The 8,579-nt window shown below is 52.8% G+C and overlaps 1 protein-coding gene across 3 annotated transcripts in view; it reads left to right on the top strand.

Moving 5' to 3' along the window:
* Positions 1–8,579, top strand: part of Akt2 (AKT serine/threonine kinase 2) — a 48,026-nt gene continuing 39,447 nt past the window's right edge. The window contains exon 1 of one of the 3 annotated variants that reach the window (XM_052168115.1): positions 1–180. The gene's annotated coding sequence lies outside the window, so the exon portion shown is untranslated. Of the gene's footprint in view, positions 181–5,403; positions 5,533–8,579 lie in introns of those variants that run through there. The other 2 variants (XM_052168131.1, XM_052168123.1) reach the window with 2 other exon arrangements.

Raw genomic sequence — 8,579 nt, 5'->3', positions numbered from 1 at the left:
AGGGGGTGGGGGGGGCCGCGCCGCGCGAGCCGTTGGGCCTGACTCCGAGAAGGCGTCGCCGCTGCCAACACTGCCGCCGTCGCTGCCGCCAGTTAATAAATAAGGAGCGGGAACGAGCTCGGCGTGGCGATGGGCGGGGGTAGAGCCCGGCCGGAGAGGCTGGGCGGCCGCCGGTGACAGGTGAGTACGCCAGCGCGTGTCCCCGAGCGCCCTCCCCTCTGCGATGGTCGCGTCCCGGCCCCCCGTGGGGCCTCGCTGGGCCGTACCACCCGCGCCCGCCTGGCGGGGACCACGGACCTGGAGGCTCCCCCCCACCCCCCGTCTTCCGGAACTGAGTGGGGGCGGCTGCTGCGGGGCTGTGGGGGGGACAAACCCGGAGGGACGTGGGGCGGGTACCGTGGTCCATACCACTGCGGCGGCGGGGGGAGCTCTCTGTGTGTGCGGGCTGGGGGCTGCCCTCGGGGGGCGGGGATCGGGGCCGGCTGCTCCTTCTCTGGTCCCAGCCCGTCCAGCTTTTGAGGCGCGCACCCTATCAAGGGCCGTTTGGGGACTTGGGGGAGCCGTTCCTACAGTGCACTTAGAGGGATGGGAGCTAATGGAGAGGAGCTCGGTACCCAGGGCGGCCGCGTTGGGGCGGTCAGGGTGGTACAGGGTCGGGAGCAGGGCTGCGGTGTTTATCATATTTGAGGCACACGGTGCTGGGAGGCTCGACTGCGTGTTAAGGGGCGTACTTTTAGGGGTGTGATACTGAGTGGGCGAGGAGCGCTCTTCTCTTCCTGTAATATGCAGGGGTGGGTGGGCGTTTACACTCAGCTCACCCTCTATTGAACTTCTTAATGGCTTCGGGGAAAACGGGATCGTTACTGGTCTGCTTTTTTATCACGCGCTTGTCCGCTCTCCACTCCAGAGCCCTCTCAGATCATTTCACTTTAAGGTGTGTGGGACATCCTTTGGCAAGTTCTTTGTTTCCGGGGGTGGAGATGTGTCTTAGAAGTCACTGAAGTTTTCTGATCTCTAGTCTGGCTGCCTATTAGGAAAGGGAGGGGCTATCAGGTTTGGATAAGGAGAGGTGCCTCTGGACCTGCTCGTCACCTTTTGGGAGGAAGGTGTGTTTTAAGGGACAGCTCTCCAGAGCAAAGTGACAGGGGACATCTTTATTCTCAGAGCTTGGGGCCCCTGTTTCTCTCATTTGGAGAACTTTTGGGGGCCTGGTGACAGGCCTCCCTCTGCTAGAAAAACATAGGGTTTAGGTCAGGCTGATTTTTAGCCTGTTTACTATTCCCGCCCCAGAGATGCAGGTGAGCGTGTAGGTGCTGCCTGCTGTGGTGGACATGGTTGTGAAGGGCCTATACCGGCCCAGCCCGCGTTTCTCCATCTCTGGCCACGTGGCTTGCTTGTGCTCCCTGCTCCCAGCTCAATCTAGAGTCCTGTTTACGGTCCTGCGAGTTGAGTGATAACAGTTGGCCTCTTGGTTAGGTTGAGTGCTGTTTTCCCAGCTGTTCTTTCTGCAGAGGCCAAGGGGACTTGGAGGGAAGTGCACTTTATCTAGCTTTGTCTGGCCTAGGGAGAAAGGCTACTTCACAGTGCTTGGGACTGTTTCAGGTTCCTCACAGACCTAGTTTCTTATTGTGGTCCCTAAGCAGGGAACCCCAGAAGCGTGTGGCCAGTGTCCTTGCTCCTTAGGCAAGCTTGTGATCTTGGCTTGCCCTGTAACCTTTGTCCTAGGTCTAAATTTCCTGGAGGATTGGCCGCAGTCCCTGGTTGACCTAGCTGACCAGTCTGGTGATACGGTCAAGGGAACAGACAGTAGTCATTGGCCTGCAGCATTGGTGTCTATGGTGACTGCCTTTAGTGCGCTATGGTTCCCAGAGAGGAAGGCCCAGGCAGTTGATGTTCCCTAGGGCTTTTCTCCACCCGGGATGTGCTTCTGTAGTCCTCTCCAAGCAGCTTGTAGAAGTTTTGCCTGATAGAGTTAGCAGAAGCTATAAAAGTAATGACCGTGAAATTGATAGCTGACCTTCTCTCAGTGCGTTCAGTGCGCCTCACACTGTGTAGGATTCTAGAGTAGCAGACTGTTGTCATGCTGTCCTTTTTAATTGAGGAAACTGAGTCACGGCTCCACCATTTCAAGTGACAGCATGTGCTATTGAGTGTTCCCATAACGATAGGGATGTGACGGGCATTTTACACGTGGCTTCGTATGAGTTTCAAATACTATGCTGTGCATCTTTCATTCAGTCTACCTTATAGAGACCTGGTAGTGAGGTGGGAATGTTATGCCCAGGTCGCAGGTAAGGCAACCAAGGCACTGAGCCGTGGTGGCTTCTGTTTGTGACTAAGTACTCTGTGCCCAGCTTTGGGCTTGTGGCTTTATATAGTGTCTTATTTCCTTTTGTTTAAGCAGAATTAGAGCTTGTAGCCTGAAGGAGAAGGTGCTTTTTTCCAGGTCTGTATCAGATCCCTTGGAGGCCAGGCTGGGATTTAGAAGCAGATTGTACAGGCCCTGGTACCATACTCTGCTTGTTCCAGAGGTCCCAGGCTGTCGTGGTCTCTGCCCACTTGACTCTGGTTCTCGGTATGCGCTTTCTCTGAATGTTCCTGTACTTGACAGTTTCAGCATTTCAGGTTTTTCTGGAGAAACTTGGGGACAGAACTGAATTAAACATCCTTTAGGCCCGAGGACATGTATGCTGGGGACAGAAGAAGCCAGCAGGAGAGCCATTGGGTGAGACGGTGAGAGCAGCTGTAGACCCAGTTAGAGGCAGGATGAGGAAGACCTCCTGGCTGTGTGACTGGGGCCTCAGTGCTCACCTCCATGCAGTAGACTCCAAAAGGCGCCCACCTCCAGCTGCTGTGAGGAGCCAGTTACTTAACTGAGAAAGCTTCTGCTGTGGTGCCAAGCCATGGAGTCTCAGTGGACAACTCAGAACCTGCCACAGGACTGCGGCCCCTGCCTTACTCATCCCCTGCTTTGGATTCTGTTAGGTGTCTAGGGATCCAGCTCTGTCCAGTCTCCATCCAGATATCCAGTGTTCTGGTTCCCAGCATCTGTAAAGAGTTATGTTGGGCTGACAAGATGGCTCAGTGGGTAAAGACATTTGCTATGCAGGCCTTGCAAGCTGTCTTCAATCCTCAGAACCCACCTAACAGTGGAAGGTGAGAACCAACGCTACAGTTGTCCTTGTCCTCTGTCCTACACATGCATGTCACAGCATGCCCCCAATTGTGCACATGTACATACACAATAATAAATATAATTTTCAAAAAGACTATGGTGCAGTGCTAAGCACTGAGTTCAAATCCAGCCTTCCAGGTGCTAGTTGTATAGCTTTGAGTGGGCACTTCAGCCTCCTTGAAGCCTTGTCTGAGTTCAGGAAGGATAATGCCTTCCGTAGGTAGCAACTACAGCCTCTTCTATGCTTGACACAAGAGATAGGCATGTGATCAGTGTGGCCTAGCAGATTGTAATTCATTTACTGCTGCTAGGACTCTGGGCCCTAGCCAGTTTGTAGAAATTTGTCAGAGGATGTCAGGAGGAAAGCAGGGTTGACATTAGACACTTTCCCAGATGGAGAGACAAGGGGGCACACAGGACGGTAAGCTAATAAGTACCTCGGTACAAATCGTAGATCCTTCCCACAGGCCAGATTTGGTGCCTACCTTTGTTTTGTGTGCTTTCTCTAAATCCTTCCCACAGTCATGGAGTGGTGGGAAAGCTGGGAGCGGTCAGGGTGTTGCATCAGGTGAAGATCCTAGGGTACCGACAAAGTCCCAGTTCTGTCCAACGTTGTACAGCATGTCTTTAACCCCAGCACTGAGGAGACAGACACTGGTGGGTCTCTGTGGGTTCCGGGCCAGTCTGATCCACATGGTGTGTTCCAGATTAACCAGGACTACATAGTAACACCCTGTTTACAAAACAGAAGTCTTTTGTGGAGCTGAAGGAGAGCAAGCAAGGAATGGGTTAGCTGCTAGGTGGTGAGTGTGGGTGAGGTCCTGGGACCATCACACACTTCTTTAGATGGAGTGGCAGGAAAGGCAGGACAAGGCTCAGCAGCAGGGAGACCGTGGTATGTGTGTGTGGAGGGGATGAGCTTAGTGAGGTATAGGGGTGTACCACAGGGAGAGGCCTGTGTGATGGGGTGTGTGCTGCTGCTTCAGCGTGGGAAGGGGTTTGGAGTCTAAGGATTTACTCAGTTGGGTGGTACCTTGGTGGCCTGGAGGTGGTACCTTGGTGGGTGGGTGGCCTTGGAGGCTTTCAAGCTTCTGCCTAGGGCCAGACACTGTTTTGCATGCCCCCCTCTTCCCCCTTGAGAGGAGAACTGCCCTCCAACTGCTCCTGTGGAGACCCACTGGTTGCCTCCCTCTTCTGTGGTTTCACACAGTGTTCCCCAGGGCCATGGCTGTGTACAGTGAGGGACTGAGGTAGGGACTCAATGGACTGACTTGTCTATGCATCTCCAGCTAGCCTAGGCAGCTGCTGTTGCTAAGTAACAGTATGGATGGCTGTCACACTAACAGAAGGGTCCTTGCCACAGTCTACCTACTGCTTCTCCAGTCAGCTCCAAAGTTGGAAGGAACAGGGTCTTGGGTGAGACCCTTAGTGAGAATGAAGACCAGCTTGTAGTGTGACAGCGTAGCAGGTCAAGATTGGTCAGTGTATCAGGGCAAGATAAATGGAGGTTAGGGGAAAGGCATGTGATGACACTATTTGGTTTTGATTAGATGGTCAAGGAGGGTCTTCTTCAGCCTAGAGTATCATGATGGAGTCATGACAGGCCTGGCGTGAAACGCTGAGGATGGAAGGAATTGGCTTTGGATGTCCCCTAATGCTTCTGTCCCTGTACCAGTGTTAGGCCCTCAAGTGGAAGGAGACTGGATGCTGTGTTTGTATGGTTTGGCTCCAGGGTCCCCTCAGCACAAAGGTGCTTAATGGCCTAGATGAGGATGTCCTTTAGTCTGGCCTAAGGCTTAGTGCATAGGTGCCCTGGTGCATGAGTTTCCAAGGCTTGATCTGGAGCGAGAGAACCTCTTAGGGGTCTACACAGATCCCAGGGATGGGGGATGGGAAGAGGCATCTTCTGCGGTTGATCTCAGTCAGGCCTCAGGAGAACACAGGACTGCCCTTCTGTGGGCCTCTCTAGCTCCCCAGAGCTATGTGCAAAAGGCCCTTAGCCGCTGGCCTCCAGGCTGCATGGTGGGGTGGTTCCGTGGCAGACTCTTCTGGACAGCCAGCCAAGCAGTGAGAGGCCCAGCCCGGGGAGACAGCCTAGGAGCAGGCCCAAGAGGGAGGGAGGACGCTGGTGTGGGAGGACTGCAGGGTGGGATCTCAGCCTGGTCCTTTGGGGCAGGACCCACTGCCAGCTCGGCAGCTCGGCACCCACGACAGGGCCTGTGCTCTGGGTGGGCTGTGCAAGAACAGCAAGCTGGGCTGACAAGGAGAGACTCCGTGTCTGAGGTCCCGTCCGTCGGCAAGTTCCTGGAGCTCAGCTGCCTAGTGAGGAAGCTCGTCTACAGATGTCGTTTCTGAGGGTGAGGCCAGAAATCCAAGCCTTTCTCCATTTGCCACCTCGATGGCCTTCCTGAGTGCTCTGGGGCAGCTGCCACTGCTCATCTCTTCCCAGAATTAGGACTGCTCCTCCTCAGCTAGTGATTAAACCTGGGGCGGCTGAGGGAGAGCCCTGGTTTTAGCATTTTGAGGTTGCTGTGGAGCCCTGAGCATTTGGGTTCATTCTCTGAGGTAAAGTTTGTTCAGTTAAACTTAGAAGTTTTCCTGCAGGGTCATGGGAGGCTTCAGGAAGCTAGTGTGTAAGAAAGCACCAGCCTGTTGAGAAGGTACTTGATTGATTGGGTTCTTGCTGCTGTGGTTCATGGCACCTGAGGGCAGAGAAGGACTCTAGAGTGGGCAGCCTGTGCGTGTGGACTGGAGGGGTGGGTTCAGGGTGGAAGTTTTGGGAGCCTGGGGCCTGATGAGCTGTGGTGCTGGTGTATATTGTACTTTGGCATGCCCAGTGCACTAGCGCTGTGCCCATGCACGGCGTCCTGGGGTGTGGGAAGGGTTCTTATTTCCAGTTAGTAGGTGAGACCCTGAGGCACACAATGATACATAGCCTGTTTTGCTTATTTTGGTTGTGTGTGGTGCGTTCACTTGAGTTTACTTGGGGCACATGCCCATGCCAGGCCTTTTGTAATTTGCTGCCTTACTGCCCTGAGAACAAGATCTCTCACTGAACCTGAAACTTGCTGTTTCAGCTGGGCTGGCTGCTCACGAGCTCTGGGCATCTTCTTGTCCCTACTTCTCAATGCTGGGGTTGCAAACTTAAAATTTTATGTATATGAGTGTTTTGCTTACGTATCTGTGCACCATATGTATGCTTGGTGCCTTTGGAGGCCAGCAAAAGGGGTTAGATCCCCCGGAACTAGAGCCACAGATGGTTGTGAACTGCTCTGTGGGTGCTGGGAACCTTTGCAAGAGCAGCTAACGCTCTTAACTGCTGAGCCTTCTCTCCAGCGCTCTGCCTGGCTTTTTCTGTTGTGGCTGAGGATTCAACCTCTGGCCCTCGTGCTTGCAGAGCAAGCGCTTCTGTCCCCTGAGCATTTCTCAGCCCTGTTTTTTTGAGACCGGACTTTGTAGTAGAACTCCAGCTCTCTGAAACTCATCTTCCTCTTGCCTCAGTCTTCACAGTGCTGAGGTTACAGGCATATACCGTCGTGCCTGGCTATGTGAGGTTTTTGTTTGTTCTGTTCGGAGAGAGGAGTTCCCTCTATAGCCCTGGCTGGTCATGAACTTTTGTTGATGGACCTGTCTCTTTCTTCCAAATTTTGATATCACAGCTATATATCATCATACCTGGTAGAAACAATAAAAACAAGCTTGATTGATCGATCTGTCTGTCTGTCTGTCTGTCTACCTCCCTCCCTCTCTCCCTCCCTCTCTCCCTCCCTCCCTACCTACCTATCTATCTATGGCAGTCCTGGAACTTACTCTGTTGACTAGGCTGGCCCCTGACTCACAGAGATTCCCCTGCTTTTGCCTTCTGAGTGCAGGGATTAGACATGTGTACTATATAATGCCTGGTTGTCTTATTTTATATTACACCAATATTACACCATCTCAGTGCATTTTTATTGAGCTTTTCCTATGTCGGGTATGGTGCTTGTCCCTGGGGTAGCTCCTAGGCTAAGCAGAGCCTAAGCACACTGATGCAAGTGGCTGGGAAGGGCTCTGCTCCTGGGACGCTCCTGAGGAGAGAGCAGGTAGGCTATAGTGGGAAGTCAGGAGGGGTGGGCTGGGCAAGGCTGGGAGGTTGAGCTCAGCAGAGTTGGCTGAGGTGGTTGGAGCTGAGGAGGTAGTCAGGGATACAAGGCAAGAACTTGGAAGTGAGGAGTCAGGGCTTCATGCCCTCAGAGTAAGGCCAGGGAAGCAGGTAGGATGGCTGTATGAGGAGAGGCTGGGTGGGGTTCAGGGAGTGGCCTGAATGGGTGGGAGATGGGTAGGCACAGAGCTTACAATAATCTGCTTTATAGATGGCCTCTCCTAGGGCCCAGCTTTCCAAACTGGGATCCAGAGGCCATGGTGGACAAGGGGCTGGGATAGTCTCTGTTCTTTAGCTAATGCATTTTCATTTAGGTGGTATTTTATTTTACAAAATTTAGCAGGGTGTGGTGGCACATTCCTTTAATCCCAACATAGCACTTGGGAGTCAGAGGCAGGAGTGTCTCTGTGAGTTCAAGGCCAGCCTGGTCCACAAAGTTCCAGGAGAGCAGGAGAGCTGAGGATATTATACAGAGTAACCCTATCTTAAAACAACAGCAAAAACAAAGAAAAATTTAATATAGGAATGCAGTAAATCATCTTTATAATTTCAGCCACTTCCCTGGCCCTTCTAGGGTTCTGGATGGTCCTGGATTTGACAGTTGGACTTTGTGTAAAAGTTGCCATTTTCCCCAGGCTTGTCACATCCCCAGCTGTTCCCTGAGCACACCTCTTTAAGAATGTTGTGGCAACACAGGCATGTAAGAAAATCTGTCTTTGTCTCTTTCAAAAGGTCTCACTAAATAGGTCTGGCTAGCCTAAAACTCCCTGAATAGTCTAGGCTGGCCTTGACTTCACAGAGGTCCCCCTGCTTCAGTCTCCTGACTGCTACTATACCCTGTCTAAAAATTGTCTTTGTGGTAACATAAGAGCATTCTTAGACCTGTTGGTGCTCAATCCTAGCTTACAGACAAGGGGGCAGAGGTCCAGAGGAGCCCTAGTGGCCCCTGAAGAGGTGCAGCAAGATTCTGAGGTCTCTGAGACCTTAACCTAGCATGCCTCCAGCTGTTACATGCCTGGGCTCTTTGGAGGCATTTGCAGAGTAATAGCTGCTAGTCATGTGCTCTATTCATATGCTAAGTGACGACAGTTAAAGGAAAGGGACCGTGTGGTTCTGCAGGACTCTAGCTCAGGAGCTGGGGCCTTCAATTCTGCCAGTGCAGAGGTTGGCCTACCCTGTTCTACTTTAAGGACTGATGTCCCCTGCACTGGCTCAGCATTGTCCTGTGTGATTTGTCTTCCCAGCTTAGGCTCTGGCCTCAGC

Source organism: Apodemus sylvaticus, chromosome 1 (assembly GCF_947179515.1).
Source record: "Apodemus sylvaticus chromosome 1, mApoSyl1.1, whole genome shotgun sequence".
In the NCBI taxonomy this organism is placed as follows: domain Eukaryota; kingdom Metazoa; phylum Chordata; class Mammalia; order Rodentia; family Muridae; genus Apodemus; species Apodemus sylvaticus.
The sequence above is the reverse complement of the archived record's forward strand: the minus strand, read 5'-3'. Positions and strand labels throughout refer to the sequence as shown.